The sequence below is a fragment of the Schistocerca piceifrons genome, chromosome 8 (genome assembly GCF_021461385.2).
Source record: "Schistocerca piceifrons isolate TAMUIC-IGC-003096 chromosome 8, iqSchPice1.1, whole genome shotgun sequence".
Classification (NCBI taxonomy): domain Eukaryota; kingdom Metazoa; phylum Arthropoda; class Insecta; order Orthoptera; family Acrididae; genus Schistocerca; species Schistocerca piceifrons.
Genome location: NC_060145.1, coordinates 193,843,343 through 193,866,955, shown reverse-complemented (window position 1 = coordinate 193,866,955; position 23,613 = coordinate 193,843,343).

Genomic DNA, 23,613 nt, shown 5'->3' with positions numbered 1-23,613 from the left:
TGGAATTCCACCGCCTAGAACACAGTGTTGTTGCAACAAGACGAAGTTTTCAACGGAGGTTTACTGTAACCAAAGGACCGAAAAGCGATACAATAAAGGATCTGTCTGAAAAATTTCAACGGACTGGGAACGTGACAGATGAACGTGCTGCAAAGGTAGGGCGACCGCGTACGGCAACCACAGAGGGCAACGCGCAGCTAGTGCAGCAGGTGATCCAACAGTGGCCTCGGGTTTCCGTTCGCCGTGTTGCAGCTGCGGTCCAAATGACGCCAACGTCCACGTATCGTCTCATGCGCCAGAGTTTACACCTCTATCCATACAAAATTCAAACGCGGCAACCCCTCAGCGCCGCTACCATTGCTGCACGAGAGACATTCGCTAACGATATAGTGCAGAGGATTGATGACGGCGATATGCATGTGGGCAGCATTTGGTTTACTGATGAAGCTTATTTTTACCTGGACGGTTTCGTCAATAAACAGAACTGGCACATATGGGGAACCGAAAAGCCCCATGTTGCAGTCCCATCGTCCCTGCATCCTCAAAAAGTACAGGTCTGGGCCGCCATTTCTTCCAAAGGAATCATTGGCCCATTTTTCAGATCCGAAACGATTACTGCATCACGCTATCTGAACATTCTTCGTGAATTTGTGGCGGTACAAACTGCCTTAGACGACACTGCGAACACCTCGTGGTTTATGCAAGATGGTACCCGGCCACATCGCACGGCCGACGTCTTTAATTTCCTGAATGAATATTTCGATGATCGTGTGATTGCTTTGGGCTATCCGAAACATACAGGAGGCGGCGTGGATTGGCCTCCCTATTCGCCAGACATGAACCCCTGTGACTTCTTTCTGTGGGGACACTTGAAAGACCAGGTGTACCGTCAGAATCCAGAAACAATTGAACAGCTGAAGCAGTACATCTCATCTGCATGTGAAGCCATTCCGCCAGACACGTTGTCAAAGGTTTCGGGTAATTTCATTCAGAGACTACGCCATATTATTGCTACGCATGGTGGATATGTGGAAAATATCGTACTATAGAGTTTCCCAGACCGCAGCGCCATCTGTTGTTGAAAATTGTAACTACTGTAATTTCGAAAGTTTGTCTGCCTGAAAATGTACTGTTGTCCCAAGCATATTGCAACAAACGGTGTATTTCTATCGCTGCTCGTTTAGTTTTTATTGCCACTTCAAATACACTGGTCATTTTTGAAACACCCTGTATGAAATACACGTACGATGCATTACAGTAACTGAACGAAGTCAAGTTAAATATAGTTCTTCTAGTACTGTTTTGTAGTCTCTAAGAGGCCACTTTTGAAAACGATAATTTTTTGGTATCTCTGGCGAAACATGCTGTGAGAGAACGTGTTACTGGAATTCACGATACCCTCTGCGTGCCTTAGTGCTCACAGCTGAAAGGAACTCTTCTTAAAAATGCAGGTCTCCAATCTGGCGACTCGAACTGAAGTTGCTGAATAGGCTCCTCTTAGTAGTCTCATGCTAGCAACAACTTTCTGCCTGCAGAAGTGATGGAAATGGATTCTGTGCTGTATTCGTACAAGGGCGCTTTCTGACATTTCAAATGCAGTCCTGAGACGCCTACTAGTTAGTCTTCTGTTCTGCGCAACTCCTTGCATCAAATTCTCCCCGTCGTTCCTGCAACTTCTCTCTTACGTTTGTCGTGAAGCTAAATGCCGTACAGCGAAAGTTACCAACTGCGAGCTCCCAGCGCGCAATGAAACACACACACACACACACACACACACACACACACACACACACACACACACACAAATGGGGAAATGGGTGTTCGAATCTACGCATCTACTCATATGGGCTACGGGTCAGCTTCATGCAAGTCGCAGTACACCAAAAAATAATATACAAATTGGATAAATCCCTAATGATGGAACAGATAACACTACAAGAGTTTAAAATTGAGCAAGGCTCCTGTTCTTCACCAGATTGAAATAAAGAAATACGCGAATGCAACAAAACTGTAGTTGTCGAAAGGCGTAATGTAGAAATGATTAGAAAGCTCTCATATCTAGGAGAGATTAGTGTAACACGCCGCAGTTGAAAATCGCACGGAAGATTTCTGATAAACTTAAGCGACCAAAACCATACCTAACGGTCGATCGGCGTTAAATGATAGTCAGAGTACATACATAGCGTTTGGGTATAAGTACACTATGTGGTACCTTAATATCTACAGAATTTAGTGTGTTGGGTGTTTTTCCTCTGTGTCGAACAGTCTTCCCACCACAAACTTTGAGCTGTTGTTTTCTGCATCGCCGTCACTGCACCACTAAGTCGACTATGTCAGTAAGTATAGACTAACCGCTTTGTTTCCATTTGTCCGTACTACATCACCTGCCGTAATGACCAGGGGAAAATAAGCACTAATGGTTTGCTCTTACCATATGTACTTGGAGGTACTGACCGACCTAAATACATACTACGCTTATCGGCTATAGTTATTAGTCTGCACTTGAAGTAAATTCGTACATAATGCTATTCAGTACACTGTCCTCAGCCACTAGCAGAAAAATCTGCACTTATATCAGTTACAGTCTGCATTATATCTGTGTCAAATGGTCCGATATTTATCATAAAATGTTTTTCAAGTAGTTAAAAGTGATACAAATAAGTACAGGTTTATAGTGGCCACTAAGGAAATCACCATTAATTACAGACAGTCTCAAAAACACACAAATATTCAGAATGATTCCATTGACTAAATTTGATTGTTAATGTTACTAATTTCTTTGAGATTCATTTTAAGCAGTCTGCATGTGAGTTAGTCAGAATTTTGCTATAAGGATGGTACGAAAATTAATTATTTAGTAATACATTATTTAACATGTTTCCCTTCTAATTATCTTACTGGGCCCTTAATGATAACAGGGATGTCAAATGTTGTGGAACCTTAGTAGCTGTTACATATAATAGTTATAGTTCAGTTCGTGAATTTGCGTTATACAACATCCTGTAATATTAGTGCCACTTTGTGTTTGTTATTTTAACGTATCTTCAGTTCAGGATTGTATCACGTTGTCAGTTGGTAGTGCTCGTTTTACGTTATTAGGTGATATCTTATTTAATGGAACTACAAGAACATTTAAGGAGTTAGTTTAACTCTTAAAACTAGTTAACGCCTTCCAATCGCTTTAAATTTCTATCAATAACTGGCACGCAGTTGATCCTGACATCAAATTATACTCCTTTGTGAGTTCTTCAAAATGGTGGATATATTTTATTTGTCTTATACTTACGCTTGTACCATCACTACCCAGTTTCAAAGGTCTGACAACGTGTACGTGTTAGTGGCTGTCTATTTTGTAGGAAAACTGTGAGCTGCAAGAGCCCTCACACACAGTACTTTGCCGCAACCAAGACCACCTGGCGTTTAGCCAGAAATTGCGTGGTACTCATACGTGCTCAATACCACCACTCTACTTGTAATTGTCTTAACTCACAACTGAAGTTAGTCTCTGAATCCAAAATCCTAGCAATTTATAAAAGTATAATCCATCAGACATCTATAATAAACGATCAGAAAGTTTCCACCCATTGCCTACCTGTCTGTGCTTATATACTCGCTTCGGTGTCGCGCTGAGGCGCATATATGCTATAGCAAGTCCTTAAGGGAGAACTCTTTAATCGCTCTTGTTAACTACATAGTTTCAGTTCACAGCAGTCTTGTGCTCAATTAGCAATTGTTACAATCATATTTCAGTGTCTGCTATTCTTCAGCTCTATAGATGACACTCTACCTTCTTCGTATTTTCAGAATTTGCTGTAATAATAATATATAGAAGCATTGCTAGCAGCTGTTGGTGAGGCGAAAACCGTGGAGCTGTTGTGAAGAACATTCGAAAGGTTTATTCACCCCTGACGTACTAGCTGATGTTTAATATTATAGCCCATAGTGTCGTAGTGCCATTGTCAGCCAAATTCAGATAAAAAGTTCACAAGCATTTCTTCAAACCTATGGCTTAATATGCACTACTGACGAAAAGTATTCAGACATCTATTAGTAGACATTAATACGGGATCCTTCCAACACTCGCCTTTGTGACCGCTTCAGCTCTGACGGGGACACGTCCAGTGAGGTATCCGGACGTCTGTGGAAGAACTGAAGCCCATTCAGCGTCAAAAGTAGAAATCAGGGGGCGCTGGGATCTAGAGGGAAATCCATGTTCTAACTCATCCCAAAGGTGTTGTATTGTTCTGAGATCGGGACTTTGGTCAGGCCAGTCCATTTAGAAAACGTTACTGTCCACAAACCATTGCATCACAAATGCTCTTTTAGGTGAGGCTGCACTGTCATCCTAATAAAAACCATCCTCTTCCCCGAAATGTTCCTCTACTCTACGAAATACAGAATGATATAAAATGAAAAAATGAAAAGATCGTATGGCATTTATTGGCCACGATATCCCCTTCGGCTTCGGCCGCCATATTGTAAGTTTTTTTAGTTGACGACCCTTCGGTGACTTCCGTGTCAGTTATAATGAAGATCACACAACAACCAGTCCCCCGCCGGGAATAGAACGCAGGCCCCTTTGGGTGGTAGGCGATAACGTTATAAAATATATCCACATACGTCTGTATTTACTCTTCGCTTAAGCGTAATGAGGCGACCACACCCTCACGAAGAAAAACACCACCTATTCTACATACTGTGACAGGTAAAGTTCTTCAGTCATTCTGCAAACCCAAAACCTTCCATCGTATTTCCAAAGGGCACAGCGTGATTTATCATTAAAAGTGACTTGCTTCCGTCTTTCCAGCGTTCAGTGGTGGCGGCACCTTCTAAACCACCTCAAGCATCGCTAATCATTGACTACAAACATGTGTAGCTAATGGGGGGCTGCTCGACCCCTGTACTCATTCCTATTACCTCGTTACACATACTCGTTGCGCTAACTGGATTGCCGGCAGCATTTTGGAACCACGGCTGGTTGCTTCTGCTGATTCATTGCTATTTTTTATGACCACCCTACGCAATATACCGTCACTACATGAGGTCTGTCTGGTGTAGATTTATCTGTGGTAGTTCCTTCCCGTATCCATTTCCAAATCACATCACCAACGGTTTTAGAGGGATGAAATGGTCCTAATGGATTTGATATTTAGTGACGTCCAATTGCAAGTCCACATTAGAAGTCGGTAACCTCCTGACTGACCCTTTCTTCTGCTACTGCTTCCCTGCTGACAACACAATACTCCTCATCTAATTTTATTCTGGTTGATCCGTCTCCCGTGGCATTGATGATGATGATGATGATGAGGTCCCATACTCCCAGTTGCGTAGGGAACGATGCGGGAGACCCGCACCGCCGACTAGGCAAGGTCCTAGCGGAGGTGGTTTGCCATTGCCTTCCTCCGACCGTAATGGGGATGAATGATGACGATGAAAACGACACAACAAACACCCATTCTTCACAAGACAGGGAAAAATCCCTGACCGCGTCGAGAATCGAACCCGGGACCCCGTGCATGGGGAGCGAGAACGCTACCGCAAGAACACAAGCTGCGGACCAATTACGCTTTACATACTTTTGATCAAATAGTGTACTCTGTTATGAAACTTCTTGGAGGGTTAAAATTAAGTGTTCTATCGGGTTTCAAAATTGGAAGCTTCCCTTATACGAGCAATGCATTACCGTCCGACGTACGCTGGCACGACTCCCTACCGTCCTTAATAGAGACACTTCCACCATAGTCTCTCTCCCGCCACCCACTGCCTGTGAAAGTCGAGGTTCGGGGTTCCTGGTCCAGCCCACAATTTTAAAATGCCGACAAGGGCTGAGGCTACTAAGTGGTTTCTCAGATTCTTAAATGTGGTGAGGATTAGTACTTATGCCACAATCGATGATTAGTGTTAATCGTTGCACTATTGTGTCACGACACTTTTTCAAGATGATGTTCTTCTGTGTTCTAATACACAATTAAGTTTTTCTTCGTCATAAAACAGTGACAGTGTGGTCAAAGCAACGTGTGGTAGTCGATTTTTTTTTCATTCTTGACCAAGAGAATAAAGTGGACCACAGAAAAATAAAAGGATTCAAATTTAAGTCATTACATTTCATTTTAAAACTGAAGTACAGTGTCTATCATTAAAGGATAGCGTGGCGTGTACTCACCAAAGATATAAGAGTTAAGAATTGGATCTGAAAAGCCTCATGTCTTTCGTACAATCTTTGTACTTTGCGGCATAAGTATGGCGACAGTTATGTTCTGGAGGAGATAAACAGACGTAAATTCAAAGCATCTTCGCAGGCAGTGCATTATGTTTTGTCGATGTAGAACCATCCTTCTAAAAAAAAGGAGATGCATAAAAAGATATTTAATGTCGATTTGTATGAGATGGGAGAAGGGGCTATGTACCAACATGGTGGCCGTTTTGGAAGTCGTCATCAAGCAAGTCGGAATTAGGAAACTGATAGGGGGTCGTCTGACACATAAAATACAGAATTTCACTTAAAAAATGGAGTCTTTCATTTGAGCATAGCTTCTTTCTTTCTAGAGTAATGTCTCATTTCACAAATAAGTGCATATGCTGCATGTAACACGCAATAGCTACAGGAAGGGCTCGACGTGTTTACCAGATGCTGGAGCATTGATGTTGTCAGCTTCACACGTAATAACGGATTTAAAATAACTTATTAATATCATCTGCAAGATAATCAATATGGGAAAAGGATTTTGCATCACGGATAACGCTAGCCGTAAAAATTTAGACACTCATTTCAAGTGAGCCGAATTGGCTGGCGTTTTCTTCCGGTGGCAGTTGGTAATGGTTTAGTGGTTCCATCAATGTGAAATCGATCTTACACGAAATCGTCTCATTGTTAATTCGTCACAGCTATTTCTCCACGTTTCAAAATATGGTTTAACGTCGTGCCGTGTGCACATGACAACACTTATCGTTAGTACCTGTCCAGTCTGTGAGTGTCTCTGCTCTGTTTCTGAGAAATGGAGTACGCCGGCCCTCAAAAGTGCGTGTGACCAGCAGTAGTCGTGGAGATAGGGCAAGCACGGCAAGCTCAAGGTTGGACAGCACTGAGAAAGAGTTGGGAGTCTAGTTTTACCTAGCGCTACACTGAGCCGAACATAGGTGGAAGGCAGCGGCCCTAGCCTGCTGAATGTTAGCGGAGCCATCACGCTGGCTGAACGACACCTACTCGCCCACTGGAGGAAGCACGTCCGCCTGGAGAACTGTTGCATGTCTATATTTCGACTTAATGCTTTCAAAGGTTACGTTGTGAGTTAAGACGCAAGTTAATATTTTTCTATCAGTCTGTGTTTATCCAATATCCTAGATAATTAGTGGCGAACTGGAATTGTAATAAATGTTTTGATTCCTACTTACTACGTTACTGGGCTACGTGATTTGGTTAGTTGTGTATACAAGCTCCCGCTTAGTGTAAGCTATTATCTGTTCAATGCTCGCCATACTTGTTTTATTTATTGATGTTTTGACTTTCACCAGAACAGTTTTTCATTCTGCTTTTGTGCATGCGGGGGGGGGGGGGGGGGGCAATGTAATATTTCTGGCTCTGCAGCCATTTTATTCAGGTACAAAAAGCTCTTTTTCAGAGCAACTGAGAAGGCAGAAGTGGCAAGATGACGTATTGCGGTGTGAGGTACCGATGATAAATCATTTGTTCGGTTCGTGTGTCGTGAGAAAGACCCCCTAAATTATGGTCCTTCTCCACGATTATCTGCTACATTCGGAAGTTGCGTGTCAAAATGATAACCATCAGTCATTAATATTTCACAAACTAAACAGCGTATTGTTTGCATGTCATATTTTCAGCATCTCTCAATAGCGTGCTTTCACTACATTATTTCACGAGTATTAGTAACCAGCAAAATAATAACCAACTGCAAAAAGGAAAGGCAGACGATCTTCGGATCGCGCTTAACTTGGATGGCGAGCGAAGTGTTTCAGCTGTGAGATCAGAGCTGGTCCGTCAGTCTCGGAGGACAGACATATTGTCTGCCGCGGTCGGCGTTAGTTGAGAATTTATTAGCACTGTATGATTATTTTGACATGTAGTGCAGAACAGTGCGATACTAATTACGGAAATATGCAGTTAAATAATATGCTGAAGAATAGAAATCATTTGTAACTCTAAAGTGGAATGTAACTGTGCAGTTTCACGTATCTTGCCAATAAAAAAAAGCGAGTAGCATCCCTTATAAACAAATTGATTGGATATTTAGATTAAAGTTCAGTCTTGATCACGTTATGTCTGTTTTAATGAGTAACCGGTTTCGGTTTTTTCTATAAAACCATCATCAGACCCATTGGTCCCTTGGGTTGGTAGGTGGAGCTCTCCTTGCTGCTGTGCAGCAGCAAGGAGAGCTCCACCTACCAACCCAAGGGACCAATGGGTCTGATGATGGTTTTATAGAAAAAACCGAAACCGGTTACTCATTAAAACAGACATAACGTGATCAAGACTGAACTTTAATCTAAATATAACAATTTATTGATCACTGCATTCCAAAAATGTTTACCAAAATTGTGAAATTGATTGGAAATTTAATTGTTGCTAAAATGACAGTTCCTCGCTAAGTGTTTCTTATAAGGGGTTTATCATACTCCGCATATATGTATCACCCTCTAACTCACTCTTCTTCAACCTGTCGTAGCATACGTGTGTTACAGGATAGGTTAACCATTTTCTAACAGTTTGTTTACACGCTGTTTATTGAATTCAAGAGCGACTGTATGCTTAAGTTGGTGTTGCAACTTTCATCTGATCGTTTTCGCACTGTAAATTCCATGTTTGCCGAGCTAGCCACCTGTGTAATAGTTATAATGTGGTTTGTTCGCCATTTCTGCGAGCCCAGCGTAGCTAATTCTATCTGCATGTTTCATCAACTACAGCTCATGTTTACTTTCCCTTCAGCACCTAAGATTAAGTGAGTATTTTTCTTTGGCGTCGTATGTTTCAATTGTTCATTAGACCTGCTATGGGGGCGTTCTATTCACAATTGGTCTCCCTTATGGTTTACTACAGATGATTTCTTCTTAATATCACATAAGTAACTATGTTTGTCAATCTGATAACCTGTATGCCTGCAGAAGCGAGTTTGGGGTAAGTTTAAGGTCCAATAAAATAATTAGCAATGGGAATCGTGTACTGTTGACCTAATTAAGTGCATCTGCAGGCTGTAAACATTGCATGCCCACTGACCGTTCATTCTGTTATCATGTATTCCTCATAAATGGGAATAAAGATTTACGAAATAATAAAGTTTTGTGAAGGATCGTCAGGGTTGCCGTAAGCTGGTCTTCAGCGACTTGTTGTTTCTTAATGAAATTGGTGTGTAGAATTTAATTACTTCCTTTCCCACGGTAGGCACTTCTCATTGGCCCTTTAGCCGTTTTTGCAGTGCTCAGTGTAGTTATTTGTTTGATCACCTGAAGATCTTGACTTGTAAATGTCGGTTGACGAGAAACGTCGTATGACAATAATTCTTTCCGCAACTACTTAATGCTTTAAATTATATTGATGAGGAAAGGAACGAGATTGTATTTTAAGAAATGGCTCTGAGCACTATCCGACTTAACTTCTGAGGTCATCAGTGGCCTAGAACTTAGAACTAATTAAACCTAACTAGCCTAAGGACATCACACACATCCATGCCCGAGGCAGGATTCGAACCTGCGACCGTAGCGGTCGCTCGGTTCCAGACTGTAGCGCCTAGAACCGCACGGCCACTCTGGCCGGCTGTATTTTAAGAATTGTATTTATTGATGTGGAGAGCCTTGGGCTTAACTGTTTCCCTCGTTAGCCATCAGTGCTTCAACTACTAAATTTTTCATTTTATGAATTGCAAAGAGTTAAAATAATTTTTCTTCATAAAAGTAATATGTCATCACGAATTTTCCAAACCTGTTGTGCCTGTTGTTTCGACTATGCTGCATATTTTCCCTGGGAAGCTCTTACACTTCCTCCGTACAGTACCGTATTTTTGGAGCCCTGAAGAAAGACATTCGTGACCGTCGATTTGCTTCCGACATAAAAGGTGCACGCCTGCATAGAAACATGGTTCTGGAGGCCACGGCAAAAAACAGTTTGGCATGAACACGTTGACCGTCTTTTCCCACAGTGGGATGAATTTATTAATAGTTAAGTCGATTACTTTTGAAATAATAAACAGTTTTCCTACATTTGTTCCATCTATCTCTTTTTCATTTGACTGCCCGTTATAGAAAAGTAAACAGCTGAATGTCCCCATGCGTTTTATCAATAAGAAAACTGTAAGCCACTGAGGTGGCTACGTAGTGACGAGTAAAGATGTCGGATAATAGAAGCGACTGCTGTCTCCATTCGATGCGAGGTCGCTCCAGGTCAATTCTGCTGATCAGCCTCTAGGTACTGGTTGTATTGATAAATGTTTCACCCTCAGTTACTCTTTACACAAGCGGGAAGAATGCAAATTACACTTCGATAGCCGGTCGGGGTGGCCAAGCGGTTCTAGGCGCTACAGTCTGGAATCGCGCGACCGCTACGGTCGCTGGTTCGAATCCTGCCTCGGGCATGGATGTGTGTGATGTCCTTAGGTTAGTTAGGTTTAAGTAGTTCTGAGTTCTGGGGGAACCACTTGAACACTTCTATAAAAGAACACAAATAAGTAGATTGCGCTCAACTTACATATAACTGTCACGAAATTTATATAAATATGTCGCAAATATTTGTGTAATGTACAGCAGACAGTCACTACGTTCGAAAGTTTACTCAACTTGAGTTTTACGAATAAAGCGCCTCCACCCCAGAAAGAAAAAGTCAAGCAGAATTTTTGGGAGAGAAATTATTGGGGCTAACCAAGTGACTGAGGCGTTCTTTCTCTTGCAGTGGGAAACGTAAGGTATGGTAAGCAGTCCTACAGGTTTCTGACGTTGCTTAAATTACCGGCAACATGCACTGACAGTTTGCCAATGTTGCACGCTGACTGTTTCGAAATTACAGGTCCCTGACAGCGCGGTATCCTTTTCATGTGCTTTGGTGCTTTGTTTGGTGTAAATATGACCCATCTCTGAGAACACAGCTCATCAGCGGCGAATATCTGGGCTGCCTTATCATCGGGTTTACAGTGGGCTTCAGTTACGCTTTTGCTGGTTTCCTGTTTCGGGAAGCCTCTTACTCGACAGGAAACTAATAATTAATTGAAAACTAAATGAGAAAATCTGTAATTCAGATCCACCTGTTAACAGCGGAAGGTATACATGAGCAAGTACAGAAAGAAACAGTAACATTAAATGGGACATTTACAATCGGGTTCAACTTGTTACACACGAGCTGTATTTGGACGATACGAGGCAGATGCGTGCCAGATTGTCCTGGAGCATTACGTTTCCACTGAAAGTAATGTAAAATAAATTGATCTCTTCGGTCAGCGCACCGCTCTTTTAAACTAGAACCAAAAGGAGGAACTACCGCGCATTTGTCATTACCGTTCTGGAAATGTCAGACGCTGCAACGGCTTGGTCGATGAGATACGCACACTTTCTCGAGGAGCGAACACTTTATCACAGCCATGCACCTATTCGTGGTCCACCCGAACTGAGATCTCACTTATTCACGCTCGCCTGGAACCAAGCCAATGTGTCTCTTCCAACTGCAACTCGCTTCAGCGTTCTTCTAAATTAATCTCTTTTTATTACTGGTTTCTCTGACTTTTTTTCCGTATAGGAAAGTGTCGGATTTAATTATGCACATATTTTCCGTTTTCTTTGTACTGTTTGTGCTATTGTTATGCTTCAATCAATTATATATGCCATGTTCATGAACGTACAACATAGTTAGCTGATGTGACTGACATTGTAGGGTGCTAGGATGTGGAAGTAGTAAGATGCTGGTGGTAACAAAATTTTAGAAATTATTTATTTCCCACAAAGGCCTGTCTTACAGGCATCAAAGCAAGCAAAATTTAATCGCCACATCAGGCAAACATTTCATTGCAACTGTCTTTATTTCTGATAAATCTACAACAAATAACAGGATATTTTATCAACAGATCCTGTGATGAACATTAAAGCATAGCTGCGTCTTAAAGTTTTATAGACGTCTTTGAGGCAGACAACGAAACCGTTAATAAAAAATTATTATTTAACTGCAAAATATTGAACCATTCTGGGAAGTAAAAGCAACAGTACGTTCAGTCATTGTCAAAGCGCGTGATTAAAGCTATACACTGAAAAAAACAATATCACATTATACACATCTGTGAAGCCGACAGTGATGCCATGAGTCCAAACTTAAAACGAAAACCAATTGTACATGTCTTTGAAGTAGACAAAGGAGAATATTTTATGATATACACGCATACAAATAGGTAAAACAATCAAACGTTTAAAAAAGGAAAGAAACTATACACGTCTGTCAGACACAGCAGGATGTTATAGAAAAAGGGGGCTCTGGGCACTATGGGACTTAACATCTATGGTCATCAGTCCCCTAGAACTTAGAACTACTTAAACCTAACTAACCTATGGACATCACACAATACCCAGTCATCACGAGGCGATGTTATTGAAAATACTTCAAAATAAGTTACGTATGTTCGTGAAACGAACGGAGCAGAATGCTATAACAGAAGTTAAACTTTTCAGCTATTAACAACATCTTTACCTTTAGGAACCCAGTCGGTTACTCGATTCGTTACAGATTCTAAAACTTAATGAAAAGAAATTACACTTACATGGCAAGCGTGTGACAAACTGAACAGGCCTGTTAAACAGAACAGTGACATATGAACAGGAAACTGAAGCCGTTTTGGGGTCACATATGCTAAACCAAAGGCAGTGTTTAAATTCCGTGAAGCTGATTTTTTGGGTTAGCAAATTCATGCACCAACGGTGCTAATTACAACTAAGCACATATTTTACTTGCTGTGCATAGGTAGAAAAGATAGTTACACTTGAGTAAGAACTTGCAGATTGTGGAAACGAATTGATGCCTGCTTTCGGGAAAACAGAACACAGCCAGTATGTATTCTAAAACATACACTTAGAACGCAGATCACACAGCAAGAGAAAGACTGCACTGGCCCCCAAGAAAATACGAGGGAAATAAATCGTAAGTGATAAACATAAGCGGAAGCGTTTAGCTTCACAAATACAAAGTACTTAAATTTACAGGTGTACACATCAACAGCGCAAGGCGAGAATTACAGTCAAATTAACTATAGCAGAACTTACGTTCACGATGCTGAGCCATCTTCAATTAAACTATGGCTATTCTGGTATTTCCATTGTCTGTTATTGACTACCAGATAGTGCTGTTCCCCAAACGTAAATTCTCAGAAAGTTCTCCCTCAAATTAAGGCCTATGTTGGAAACCTCGGGCTCAGATTGACATTCATATTTTAGGTCATGATCTCAATGTTTCCTAGCACTATATTTGCTGTATGTAATTCACGATTTTTTTACGTGGGGAAATTGTGTGCAGAATGCTCTTTTAACTGCATGTGTAGTCTATAGAGCACTTGTGTATGAAGGATCATAAGTGGAGGCCACGGAGAACAGGGAGAGAGATGAATTGGGGTTATAAATGCTGAGTGCAGCGATGTGGAAGTGTGGGTGACTCTTACCAACACAACGACTTTTGGACGAAGCTCTCTCCTCCTTCTGCTTAGGATCAGACAGAAGGGCGCCGGTTCGTCAGACATTTTACATGGGCCAGGAAGCAGTCTGTGCCGTAGGCAACCGCAGCGCCCAAAGTGGGTGGAGGAAGCCATTTAAAAGAGACTGCAGTGAACTGAGTTTCTGTGCAAACTGTGGGAAGGTCTTGAAATTCCATGCATTCTCATGTTGGAAGCTGGAACGACACAGACAGAACAGCTGGTGCGTGGCTTTAGTGGAGACAGGACTGTAACCCATAGTGATGCCAGGAAGACGTCAGGGTATTTTAGCGAATGGCAAAAACGTATGTGCCATGGCATCATTGTCTGGGAAGATTAGATCGCTCTATAAATCAGGGACTGTGGTCTTATCTAGGTAGATTTTTTTTCCAAAAATTGCCTATGCTTATGGTGAGAACAACTACTCTCTTTTCTAAAATCTTTTCCTTCATCCATGAAAGATTTGGAGATGCTGATTGACTCCTATTAGGATACGCAAAGTACAGATATGTTGGCCCAGCAAGGAAACCCCGAATCTGTGTCTGATTTGGCTACCCGGCTAACAGAACCGTCAAGAGGGGAAATTCAATGAGTAGAGGATAGTACGATTGGTTTCTCATAACGGCCTTGACAAACAGGGCGGAGGACAGATAGAGGTTCAGGGCACTCTCTTGTCCTTGTGGTGGGAAACTGCTCCAAAAGTCGGATGAACCAGCACTGACCAACAGAAGGCAACGGAAACCACCGCATTAAAGACACATGACGTGTATCCACAATACATGAGACCTGTAACTGAAAAAGTGTCATGGTCATCTCTCCATTGGCAAAAGAGTCTGGAACAGTCCCTCATTCGGATCTCCAGAATGAGACTGCCAAGGGGGACGAGACTTTGCGGAAAAGATTGTATAACCAATGAAAGTATAACGTTCTACGAGATGGGTTGTAGAATCACAGAAAGTTGAAAGTGGGAAGACAAAAAACGACTAGGAAATCTGGAAAGGGAAACAAGACTCAATCAAGATATGGTAGGAACCGGTGTTGTGAAATAGAAAGAAGACAAGGATTTCTGGTCAGATGAGTATAGGGTAATATCAACAGCTGCAGAAAACGGTATAACGGAAGTAGGATTCGTTATGGATAGAAAAGTAGGGCAGAGAGTGTGTTACAGTTCAGTGATAGTGTTGTTCTTATCAGAAGCGACGGCAAACCAACACCGACAACCACAGTTCAAGTACACATGCCGGCGACCAAGCTGGATGATGAGATAGAGAAACTATATGCAAATATGGAAAGGGTAATACAGTACGTATATGGAGATGAAAATGTAATAGGCATGGGGGACTGCAATGCAGTTGCAAGGGAAGGAGTAGAAGAAAAGGTTGCAGAAGAGGATGGGCTTGGGACAAGGAATGAGAGAGGAAAAAAGATAAATGAGTTCCATAATAAATTTCAGCTAGTAATAGCGAATACTCTGTTTGAGAACAACAAGAGGAGTAGGTATATTTGGAAAAGGCCAGGGGATACGGGAAGACTTAAGTCAACTTACATCATAACCAGACAGAAGTCTGGTATCAGGTACCCAGGAGCAGATATAGACTCAGATCACAATGAAGTAGTGATAAAGGCAAGGTTCAAGTTTAAGAGATTAGTCAAGGTGAATCAATACACAAAGAAGTGGGATACGGAAGTACTACGGAATGACGAGATACGCTTGAAGTTCTCTAAGGCTGCAGGTACAGCAATAAGGAATAGCTCAGTGGGCAGTACAGTTGAAGAGTAATGGACATCTCTATAAAGTGCAATCACAGGTGTTGGAAAGAAAAACAGGTACAAAGAAGCAACTGCAAAAAAGAATTGGTAACAGAAAAAAATTTCAGTTGATCGACGAAAGAAGGAAGTACAAAAGCGTTCAGTGACATTCCGGAATATAGAAATGCAAGTCCATGAGGAGTAAAACAAATAGAAAGTGCAGGAAGATTCAGACAAAATGGCTGCTTGAAAAGTGCGAAGAAATTGAAAAAGATATTATTGTCGAGGTGTAGACTCAGTAGACAGGAAAGCCAAAACAACCTTCGGTGGTAGCATTAGGAGTACGACGGGAATTCCACTGTTAAATGCGGAGGAGAGAGTGGATAGGTGGAAAGAGTACATTGACGGCCACTATGAGGGGGAAGATTTGTATGATAAGATCAAAGAAGAAACTGGAGACCATTTAGAAGATATGGGGAATTGGGTATTAGAATCAGAATTTAAAAGGGCTTCGGAGGACTCAAATAAGGCGGAAGGTATAGATAACGTTCCATCAGAATCTCCAAAATCATTGGGGGAAATGGCAAGAAAACGTCTGTTCACGTTTGTGTGTAGAATGTATTAGTCTGCCGACATAGTACCTGACTTTCGGAAGAATATCATCCACACAATTCCGAAGACTGCAAGAGCTGACAAGTGCGAGAATTATCGCAAGATCAGCTTAACAGCTCATACATCGAAGTTGAAGAGAAAAATCTCATACAGAAGAATGAAAAGAAAATTGACGATGGGTTGGATGACTATCATTTTGGCCTTAGGAAAGGTAAAGGCACCCGAGGGACAACTCCGACGTTGCGTTTGACACTGGAAGCAAGACTAAAGAAGAATCAAGACACGTTCATCAGATTTGTTGACCTGGTAAATACGTTAGACAGTGTAAAATGGATTATGATATTCGTAATTCTGAGATAAATATGGGTAAGTGCTAGAGAGAGAGAGACGGATAATGTACAATACCTACAAGCGCCAACAAGGAATAGTGAGAGTGAATGACTAAGAACGAGCTGATCGGATTAAAAAGTGCGTAAGACAGAGATGTAGTCTTTCACCATTGCTGTGCAATCTGTATTTCGAGGAAGCAATGTAAATAAAAAAAAAGAGGTTCACGGATGCGATTAAAATTAAAGGTGAAAAGACAGCAATGATACGATTCGTTGATGACATTGCTATAGTGAGTGAAAATGAAGAAGACTTACATTATCTGCTGAATGGAATGAACGTTCTAGTGAGAGCAGTATATGGACTGATAGTAAATTGAAGAAAGACGAAAGTAATGTGTAGTAGCAGAAATTAGAAAAGCGACAAACTTACCAGGATTTATGGTCTCGAAGTGGATTAAGTTAAGGAATTCTGCTACCTAAGCAGCAAAATAACCAATGAGGGAAGGAGCAAGGAGGGCATCAAAAGCAGACCAACAATCACAAAAAGGGTATTCCTGGCCAAGAGAAGTCTACTAGCATTAAATATAGACCTTAATCTGAGCAAGAAATTTCTGAGAATGTACGTTTGGATCATAGCACTGTATAGTAGTGAAACGTGAACTGCGGGAAAATAGGAACAGAAGCATTAGAGATGTGCTATAGACAAGTGTTGAAAATTCGGTAGATTGATAAGGTAAGGACTGAGGAGATTGTGTGCAGAATCGGAGTGGAGAGGAGTACGTGGAAAACACTCACGCGAAGAAGAGAGAGGGTGACAAGACATCTGTTAAGACATCAGGGAATGACTTCCATGGTACCACAAGGAGGTGTAGAGGGCAAATACGGTAGAGGAAGAGAGAGTTTTCTATCCATTCAGCAAATAATTGGGGATGTAGGTTGCACATGCTACCCTGAGATGAAGAGATTGGCGCAGGAGAGGAATTCGGGGCGAGCCGTATCAAACCAGTTGGAAGACTGATGACTCAAAAAACAAACCTAAGCTTGGGGTAAAGTAGTTGTGTTTCTTTGGTTTCCACCCCTGATGGCGAACTTGAGGTCATTCCCTAGTGGGTGAGACTTATGGTCTGTATCTTGTGGTCTATTAAGTGCCAGTGGCAGTTCCCAACTGTTCCGGCAGTGGAACTGCATATCATCTCGGACATATCTTGTGTAAGCATTGTGAACTTATTCATACTGAGTTGGCTGTATGACATTTGACAATTCCAACACGCATCATCGTGCCTATGAGTCGCGGGTGCACCTCACCTCACACTGAAACCTCCCGGGAGTTGAGAGCTCTGATAGTGAAGTTTCCCACGTTCTGATAATCAGAGCGCCAGGCCGCGTAGTTTGCATATTTTCATGGACGCGACGGAACATACAGCTGCCACAGCGCACAACTCCTCGCCCACAGTGTGCCCTTTTCCGCTACCGCCTCAATCAAGGTGAAAGGGTAAAATATTTCTGTACCTGCGTCGAGTTGTTAAATGATATTAACAGCCCCTTGTTCTTAGGTGAACCATACTGTGTGTGGTATACTTGATTGTAGTTGATACCATCTGAATAGAATTGGCCCTTACAGCGAGTTCATGGAAGGGAAGTCATAATGCGTTATAAAAGGGATTAATTTCAGGGAGAATTGGTATAGCTTCTACACTAATGTGGGCATTGATTATCAAACATCGTTCCTTAATTCATTTGTGTTTGTTAATTTGTAGGTTAACGCGAAGACCATAATTTCCTTACGTAAAAAGAGCAACATTTAGCTTCACTCTGACATAAATTTATGATTAAGGCAAGTGGTTGCTTGCAATTGGTGACCCTGCCAGGATTTCGAATCCAACAACCTTTGTGAGGTAATTAGTGCGTTATCTTGCGCAACAGGCGCCTTTCTTCTTTCCTTTTTTACAAATTAAGACTTCGGATTGGCGCTGTGTGTTGTATCTCAGCATTTTGTAGTATTGAAGTTAAAATCTTTTGGGCTATTAGGACGCGTCATGTTTCTTCTAAAATGTTTAACGTTTCGACACCTGTGCTGGGATCTTCCTCAGGATCTTTTGGTGTCCACTACTGCTTGAACACTGTTAGAGACGAGTGTCGTGTCTACTTATAAAGGGGGAATTTTCCGGCGTTCGTGCTGGAGAAGTGATAGTATTGGTTAAAATACATGTGGCTACCATTGGTGGGCCATAGTCATAGGCTATTACAGAAGAAGGGGCGTTGGTAGCTCTTCTCCTGTGGATACCATTGGCGGTCATCGTCATTGGATAGAAAGGCACTGTTCCACACTTATGCTGGAGAAGGGTTAGTGGTTGAAATGCCTGCTACCGCTATTGGTTGGTCGTCATCAAGGATCGGTCGCCATGAAATCTTGGGCGCACGCACTCCAGAAGTTAGAGAAAGTTCACGGGCGCAAAATTTTGAACATTTCGACAGGAAACTTTTTCTCTCAGTACAAAATTTTCATGTTTACAAACAGAATCATACACTCCTGGAAATTGAAATACGAACACCGTGAATTCATTGTCCCAGGATGGGGAAACTTTATTGACACATTGCTGGGGTCAGAAACATCACATGATCACACTGACAGAACCACAGGCACATAGACACAGGCAACAGAGCATGCACAATGTCGGCACTAGTACAGTGTATATCCACCTTTCGCAGCAATGCAGGCTGCAATTCTCCCATGGAGACGATCGTAGAGATGCTGGATGTAGTCCTGTGGAACGGCTTGCCATGCCATTTCCACCTGGCGCCTCAGTTGGACCAGCGTTCGTGCTGGACGTGCAGACCGCATGAGACGACGCTTCATCCAGTCCCAAACATGCTCAATGGGGGACAGATCCGGAGATCTTGCTGGCCAGGGTAGTTGACTTACACCTTCTAGAGCACGTTGGGTGGCACGGGATACATGCAGACGTGCATTGTCCTGTTGGAACAGCAAGTTCCCTTGCCGGTCTAGGAATGGTAGAACGATGGGTTCGATGACGGTTTGGATGTACCGTGCACTATTCAGTGTCCCCTCGACGATCACCAGTGGTGTACGGCCAGTAAAGGAGATCGCTCCCCACACCATGATGCCGGGTGTTGGCCCTGTGTGCCTCGGTCGTATGCAGTCCTGATTGTGGCGCTCACCTGCACGGCGCCAAACACGCATGCGACCATCATTGGCACCAAGGCAGAAGCGACTCTCATCGCTGAAGACGACACGTCTCCATTCGTCCCTCCATTCACGCCTGTCGCGACACCACTGGAGGCGGGCTGCACGATGTTGGGGCGTGAGCGGAAGACGGCCTAACGGTGTGCGGGACCGTAGCCCAGCTTCATGGAGACGGTTGCGAATGGTCCTCGCCGATACCCCAGGAGCAACAGTGTCCCTAATTTGCTGGGAAGTGGCGGTGCGGTCCCCTACGGCACTGCGTAGGATCCTACGGTCTTGGCGTGCATCCGTGCGTCGCTGCGGTCCGGTCCCAGGTCGACGGGCACGTGCACCTTCCGCCGACCACTGGCGACAACATCGATGTACTGTGGAGACCTCACGCCCCACGTGTTGAGCAATTCGGCGGTACGTCCACCCGGCCTCCCGCATGCCCACTATACGCCCTCGCTCAAAGTCCGTCAACTGCACATACGGTTCACGTCCACGCTGTCGCGGCATGCTACCAGTGTTAAAGACGGCGATGGAGCTCCATATGCCACGGCAAACTGGCTGACACTGACGGCGGCGGTGCACAAATGCTGCGCAGCTAGCGCCATTCCACGGCCAACACCGCGGTTCCTGGTGTGTCCGCTGTGCCGTGCGTGTGATCATTGCTTGTACAGCCCTCTCGCAGTGTCCGGAGCAAGTATGGTGGGTCTGACACACCGGTGTCAATGTGTTCTTATTTCCATTTCCAGGAGTGTATTTCATTACATCCCATGTCGTGGGTTACTGATTGTGACAGGGTACTGTCCGAGTCACGGCCATTGGTATACAAAGTGGTAATTGTCTGTCAATACCTGGAAGGTTCAATAGCAGAGCACATGCGTAGCGTTGCTCAAACTGCCACAGTTACGGCGAATTCAGAAAGGCTTTACTAAAAGCATACTAGTCATAGGCCACCCGAGAAAGGATTAAAACGGAGATTATGTTATGGAAGGATTACTAAGCATTGGGATGCCGCAGTCCGGTAAAGTTTTTCAAGACACTTGTCAATAAAAACACTTACTTCGATCAACTGTATACTGATAATGAGATAATACGACACTGCTATACGAAATCGCCAATGAGGTACCAGAAACTTCTCATTGGCAATGTAATGACGCAACAGAGTTATTAAAAAGTGCTCTAAGAGAATTAGACTTTGTCAAGGACCAATAAAATGCAATGGACCGAACGAGACATAATGAACGAAATTCGATGATGCGTCTGGAGAAAATAATGACGAGTAAAGAACAAATTGAAACAGGGTGACAAGAAACGAGCATTAAGGCCAAAGATTCAATAAGACTCAGTGCTATGATAAAACCAGGCGGTGGACGTATGGCGTTAACTTTCAAGAAATCACAAATAGTAAGAGGGGGCAAATGCAAAATTCTAACCAGTTCATGCAGCCGGTCGGGAACTGATGGGGAACAAGGAATAATAGAGGCTTTGGTAGGAGAAATCCGCAACATGATCACCAGAATTACGACGTGGAAATCAGGCCAACTAACCCCCAAACAGAAACCGCAGCATAAGACCGCGTGGGAATTGACAGTCGGTCACTACAGCCTCAGCCCAAAGACGCAAATAATATCGATACGGTCTAACTTGTACGGTTGTATCATCAACGTAGTGTTCGCAGTTCATTTATGTAGTCATTTACTGTATTGTTCTTTATTTGTTTGCACTTACACTTTTTGGACGATTTATTAGTACAATTAGTGGATAATATTTTCTCCTGTAACCTTTTATCAACGATTTAGGCGTTTCTAGTGTCCTGTACAGCATTTGCACTTTTATAATTTACCACAAATTTGCGACGTACTGCTATTCCCTCGTTTTTCACAGACAGGAAATTGTTTCGCTAATAGGAGTGTGGCGATTTCTCCGCAGAAAGCTCTTCGCTTTATCATAAAACTCATTGGTTTAAAACCTAAGCGTTGCTATATTAGTAGCCTGTCATGCCATAGCAAAGGTATCTATGGAAACAGCTTGAAATTTGCATTTATTGGTTCAGAAATAACTACACAACTCTTGGAGACACAGTTCTTCTCAGACTTCATCTCGGAATGTACTAATGTCTTGGTTTCTTCCGTTGATATTGTGTGCATTGCTAATGGGGCGAATGCGCAGTCTCTTCACCATTCGTAGCGAGGAGGCAATGGTGGTGTCACGTAAGTTGATCAGTGATCCGGCAGTGGATCTTGGTATGATTTTGAACTCGCTAGCGATACCGATGGGGGTGTCTTGCGAGCTGGACGTATGTTGTCCCCGCCATTCAAGTATGTGTTTTTTGTCGCCGTGGTCGACGGGAAGGGTTATTGCCAATGGAGGTATGTCTTCTTGTTAGTGGTTTTTGAGTGTGGTTGCACTTATGGATAATATCGTTTGGTGCAATTTTTTCGCTGCTGGTACTTTTTCGTCTGTGGTTATCGCTTAAAAGATTGTCGCCGTAGTGCGATGATGTTTGCCTTGTGGTATTTCCACTGCGGATCGCCAGCGACAGAGGCATGTGATCGGCGACGAATTTTATTACGTGGGGTGAGCACTTGGAGTGCGAGTCACAATAGTACGATGAATGGGAAGGAAATGGCGAATGGAACCACACAAAAACGAAAGTTAACTACAAATCCTTAAGAACTACAAATTATTTCAAGAAAAGACTGATATTTTATATCTTTGCAGCAGCTGTTATCTGATGGCATCCGTACTTCAATGTTTGAGAGCTACTGGTCAGTTTCAGAGGAAAAGGTGAATTCGTGCCGAAGTCTGATGTACCCCGACAGCACACTAAGGAGTGTACAGATGGCGATCAGCGATATTCAACAAAGATTCTGAGCTAGATAGCAGCATCAGCGTCACCATCCAACAAGTTGACATCAGGAGAAGTATCATAGTGAACATTGGTGTGAAGTAGAAAGGATTAGATATAACTGGAGTTGGTAATGGGTAGAATGTAATTAGAAGTAAGCGTTGCATGGTGTGAGAGTTCTTGATGTATAAATATGTAGGCTGTGCCGGACTAGCACATTGGGGTGCATCAATGGTGAACTAACGAAACAGTGACATACGCTACAGCACCACGACTTTACCACAAGAAAACGATTAGTTTCTTTTAGATAAGCGATTAATTATCGATGTTCACTGAAATTAAAAAAAGTTCTTTAAAGGTTTTCTTTTTGTTGTAGTGAACCTTAATAGTAACTTTGATTAGATAAAAGGAAACAGAAAGCCAAGTTTCAATTCTTTGCGTTAATCACATTGTAAAGATTCAACTCTGACACCGTCTATATATTTTGTAATGATTTCCGATGTTTCCTATGTACGAGGGAAATCCCAAAAGTAAGGTCTCCTACTTTTTTATAAGTACAGAACTCTGTTGGTGTGGCAGTTGGTCACATTGCTATGAAGAGTGCTTCACGCGCTGTGTGTAAACATGCGCACGCCGCGCTGAGGCGCTCAGTCTTGGCTTGGCAGCCGTTGAAAATGGAGCTCCCGTTGAATGTTACCGCCAAGTGCGAATCGCCCGCAGTTATTCGGTTTTGAATACAAAGGGCACTGTGCAGATTGAAATCCATCGCCAATTGACGGAAGTGTACGGTGAGTCTTGCATGGATGTCAAAAATGTTCGCAAGTGGTAGAGAGTTTGCAGCTGGTCGGACCGAAATTCACGACGAACAAAGGAGCGGGAGACCGTCAGTTTCTGAGGAGACAGTGTTGAAAGTTGAGCAAAGCATGCGTGAAGATCGGCGGATCACCCTGGATGATCTCTGCACGTTGGTTCCTGAGGTTTCCCGAAGCACCGCTCACAGAATTTTAACGGAAACAGTGAACTATCGGAAGGTGTGCGCAAGATGAGTGCCACGTATGCTGGCTGAGAACCACATGCGGCAGCGACTTGGTGCTTCCCGCGCATTTCTTCACCGCCTTGTAGCCGAACAGGACAACTTTCTGGACTTAATTGTCACGGGTGACGAAACCTGGGCATACCACTTTACATCTGAGACCAAGCAACAATCACGCCTGATCATAA